This window comes from Cygnus olor, chromosome 1 (genome assembly GCF_009769625.2).
Source record: "Cygnus olor isolate bCygOlo1 chromosome 1, bCygOlo1.pri.v2, whole genome shotgun sequence".
NCBI classification, from domain to species: Eukaryota; Metazoa; Chordata; class Aves; order Anseriformes; family Anatidae; genus Cygnus; species Cygnus olor.
Genome location: NC_049169.1, coordinates 201,158,296 through 201,162,984, shown reverse-complemented (window position 1 = coordinate 201,162,984; position 4,689 = coordinate 201,158,296). Strand labels below are relative to the sequence as shown.

The following is a 4,689-nucleotide window of genomic DNA, read 5'->3' as shown; positions in this document are numbered from 1 at the left end:
TGCTACCTGAGAGGCTGTTTGGGAGGCATCTCAGTGAAGATTAGCAGGAGCTGTAAAGCTTCTGACCTTTCAAACACTAAAGCAAAATCTGAAATCTCCTCTTGCAAGTACTCACAACATTGATCTCAAACCATGTTTAACCTTGTCTTTAATTGGACACTCGGGTAATATCATGGCAGAAATAACCCAGTGTGTCAGCACCAATGTAGCCTTCAGCAGCAGATGCAGACTCTGTCCAGCAGCCCGGCTTCCTCCAACACTTGAATTCCTTCTGTGTGCACTCAACTTCCCCACTGCTATCTAACACTTCACCCTGGGCTCCTGTGGTGGAATAGAGAAAGTCAGAGAGAAATTAGTGAAAAAAAATTTGAGCTTGATAAAGTTGCAGCCAGCACAGTAAGAAAGAGAAGACGAATGCCTTGTCTGCACTGTGTCAGGCTGGTCATTGCTGCTCTTCGCCAGTGTGGCCTGCTGCAACCCCAGCCATGGCCTCACAAGCTCTGGGTGACCTTAGGCAAGCCGTTTACGTGCTTTCTTCTTCAACTCTTGCTATCTGTTGAGTCATCCTTTCCCCTGCTCTTTGCTCTCTCCCTCAGCTACGTCAGCAAGGCAGAGGAACGCAACCTCAGCACCATGCCAAGGCTGTTGCTCAGCCTTCAGATCAAAGCTGGCTTCCATCCCACCTGCTCTGAGTTCTTGTCTGCCCAACGTCTCCCATGCAGATTTAGCCAAAGTGACCTAGCCTGGGTACTGGAAGTCAGTGAACCATGCAGGTTAATTTATCCTCCTTCATTAAAGGCAAATGGTGTGTGAAAAGAAGGCTTATTATCCAGCTTCACTGACAGGACATTCAGCTATGAAATGCTTCAATCTCTTTAACATTAATCTCCTTGCAATTACAGGGATTGCCTCTTACTATAAGTACTTCACACAATGCTTATCTCAGGGGGGTTCTTATCTGAATTGCTTTATGTAGGTACTATTGTAAGACTAACTATAATAAGACAAAGCTTTGGAAAAAATAATAAATGTCCTTCTTTTCCATGTGTAATGGCATTTCCCTCATTTCCTAGTGCTTAGAGAAATTCATTTTGTTCCTAGTAGCTGGTTTTAGCTTTATTTAGGAAGTTCAGCTTCATGTAAGTGACATTGGCCTGGAGGAAGAGATGGTTAGATCTGTGTAAATGACAGTGTTTTGGAGGAAAATGAAATGCCTTCATCATTTGCCTTCAGACGGTGAATATTCATCAAAAGTAAGTATTTTCAGAGATGACCTTGCAGCTGAGACAGAAACAATAATTGCTTGCAGTCACAGAGACTGAGTCACATCTTGACAGAGCTGATCTGGGCAGGAAGGGTTTACCTAATTTCCTAAAGATTCTCAGGGACTGAATTCGTCTGATCTCCTCTAATAGCGAGGGGGAAGGAAAAAAAAAAAAAAAATCTTTGTTTCATCTTGAGCTTTATCCTAGCTTTTCATTATTCCTGGGATAGCACCATGGTTCCAAAACCAAAATGGGCTTGGTTACCAGTACCAGGAGCTGCCTGGCAGCCAGTGGAGAGACTTGTGCTTGGAAGGTGGAACCAGAGTGAATGTTTCCCTGGCACACCACCCAGGCAGAGGCCATGGTTTTAGGTATCACCTCACTACTGGAGATAAATGACCAAATGATGGCTCTGCTGGGCACCCCCTGCAGCACCGCTGCTGCAGTGCCGGGCACTGGGGCATCCCAGAGTGGCAGAGGAGCCCCTCAGAAAGGAAATGTACCTCTTAGCAGAAGCCACAGCTATAAAAAATGTCATTTTTCATGCTATTAGGACAGTACTTTATTTCCTTGTGAAGTGTTTTCAGTTAGTTTTGCTACTCTGAGAAGTCAATGACTTCCAAACATAGCAGAGGAATTAATAAAACTAGAAACTATATCTACCTGTTAAGTTTCTGAAGATGTTTTAAGAGGCTTTTTGGTTTCCTGGAAGAGATGCTGTGGTCCCAGCTGCAGAGAGAAAGGAAATATCAGCAAAAAGGCCCATAGCAGCTTGTAAACAGGAATTAGCCGTGCATAGAGCAAGGAAGGGCAAAGAGGAGCAAATCACTTTAAAAATGTGGACAGGCTATCTTACAATGTTTATGAGAATTAGAGGTACAGATAGAAACAGCCAGCCAAACAAGTAGCCAGAACTGAGCAAAAATTTATTATTTCACATCCGGGCAAAGTGTAGACAACCATTTTGCTGAGCCCCAAAATATCAGCTAAAGCTAGGGAAGGCTTAATGGGAACAGGATGGAGTCTAAGATCCAGGTGCAATTTTGTTCATCTGAAAGCATGCATAATGTGGGGATTCTGTATATGGTGGTGGCTATGAAGTGACTATGGAAAAACGTAAACATGTCTGACCCTGGCTTATACAGCAGACTGAACTGCTGCATACAGACAGAACCTTACCAACTGACTTGGTTGGCTAAAATAAACTTGCACTGGTGCTTCTCCTTGCGAGCTCTGTAGAGACAACAAAGTTCACAACATTAAAGTGGGTTTCTGGTTTATGGATTATAAACATTATGGATTATAAACATTATTGTTTACAAAATTCCAAACAGATTATTGCTGATGGAAAAGTATGAAAGAGCCAAACCTGACTTCAGATTTGGATTCAGGTTCAGTTTACAGACTGCAGGAAGCACATTTGGGGTGAAATTTTGAACCCACCATTGCAACTGAAGATACTTTGTTGGGCTCAATGGATCCATTTTCGATTTTCTCATAAACTTGGCTTTCTTGCTTCAGAGATAACCAAGGCACAAATAGCCCTGACTTCTACTCCCTGCCAGTAGCAGTGCACAGCACAGCTGACTTTTCAGGCTGAAATTTGTGACTTAAACAAGTTTGAAACAAACAAAATTAATCAGGAAGAAAAAAAAAGTTTTCCATGGTCTCACCTGGTGAAATGCATAGAGACCAAACTGTAACAGAAATGTGGAGAATCAAGGAAAGAAGACCTTTTATTGTTATTATTATTTTTTCCTATTATTATTATTATTTTGTATCATGTATATGAATAACCTTTTCCATATTCAGAGCATCTGTTTTATGCCAATACCTCAATCTGCAAGATGGTCCAAAAGGGGTGTTTATTTTCTTCAAGATGTTGGCTTTGATTTCTCTGAAACTTACTGTTATGAAGCCATCTGGAACTAATAAATTTCTCCTTTATTTACAGCAATCTCATTTTGGACTGCATTTGGACTTTGATTATATTAAGACTGATTCTTTGCAAAGACTCATCTCCATGTGACGCCTGGCCCTGCTTCCATCACAGGCTTCAGCAGCAATGCGGCTGCCCTAGGATGCTCCTACACAAACTTCTCTGACTTTTCCCCGGTTTATGTGGCTTCAGTTCTATGCTGTTTTGCACTGTTTTCACTGCAACAATTAAATGTTCCTTGTGTCACTCGTGTCTCCATCAGGAATGCTTTCCCTGTTCCAGAGAAAAAGGGGACAAGGGAGCAGAAGGGAACAAAGGGAGGGGAGTACTTACCGACAGATGAATGCCTTCCTGGCTTCAGCTTGGGTCTTCCTCACACATGCTTTGATTTTGTCAGTGTTCTTCCTCCAGAAACATGATGCTTTTTGGAACCTGATTTGCCTGTATAGAGCAAAACAGACCTCCAACAGGATGACTGTGGAGCTGGGAGATGTCTCTCCTTTGGGATGATTGTTTCACGCTCTTTTGGAGGTCAGGGCGTGTAGAATAGCAAGGACTATCACAAGAACATATATTTATTGTCAGAGTTCCATGGAATTAAATGAATAATGCTCCAGACGAGGTTTGTTGGCATTTTTCCCAAGCATGATAGAGTCTCAGTCTTGGCATTTCACTTTGTGCTTTTCTAGTGTTGCAAAGGGGACAAAAGCTTGCCGTAAGAAGTTGGGTGCATGTGTTGGGAGCAGGAGGGAAGAGGCATAAATGCAGCAGAGCTGAAGCACTGTGTCACTACAAGAGCAGGCCCTGCTTTCACCACTGCAGCTTGAGCATACTTTTAAGTGTCATATTTTATGCACAGCGGCAGGAAAGCAGATAGGTGACTTGGATCCACGTTGACTCCCCACCTCCTTGTGACCCAGCCTCCTGGCAAGCACAGCATGGCTGGTATTGGGACTTTAACCTGCCTGGCTGCTAACAGAGAAGCTAGTGTCTTGTGTGAGACTCATGGAGACACAGAGAGGCAGTGCAAATATTTAGATTTCTAATAATATCAGTGGTACTTCAAAGGACTTGCCTTTTCCCTCGACGACAGTGACAGCAGACGAAAGGTGACTGGCAAACAGTATTGAGAACCCACTCGGCATTCTCTATTTCATTCTTAATGTTGCCTCTCTATCACAAAAATATTTTTAAAATAAATATGTTAGATTTGCAAAGGACATTCTTACTAAGGTCCAAACAAGCCTCAGGTACTTGACCTACTCATCTCCTGTTGCAGGACCCAGGTTACCTGCCAGACATTTTCTCCAGTGCAGCAGAGAAGGCTGGACCCATTGTGGTCCCTGTGGACCAGTGTAGTGTGGTGCCTCGTGGCTGGGGCACAGCTGGCTGTCCCCAAAATGGGAGTGCAGCAGGCGTGGGGCATTGTACACAAGCTCATCAGCTGTGCTTACAGCAGGGGTCGTTAGGTAAGAAATTGCACTG

At 43.4% G+C, this 4,689-nt stretch overlaps 1 long non-coding RNA gene across 1 annotated transcript; it reads right to left on the bottom strand.

Annotated features, from left to right (window-relative positions):
- Positions 1–3,656, bottom strand: LOC121063658. The gene is made up of 4 exons (XR_005816128.1): positions 3,538–3,656; positions 2,445–2,498; positions 1,929–1,994; positions 1–321 (listed from the first exon to the last, which is right to left on the bottom strand). It is a non-coding gene; the product is annotated as an uncharacterized LOC121063658 (long non-coding RNA).
- Between the last annotated feature and the right edge of the window lie 1,033 nt (positions 3,657–4,689).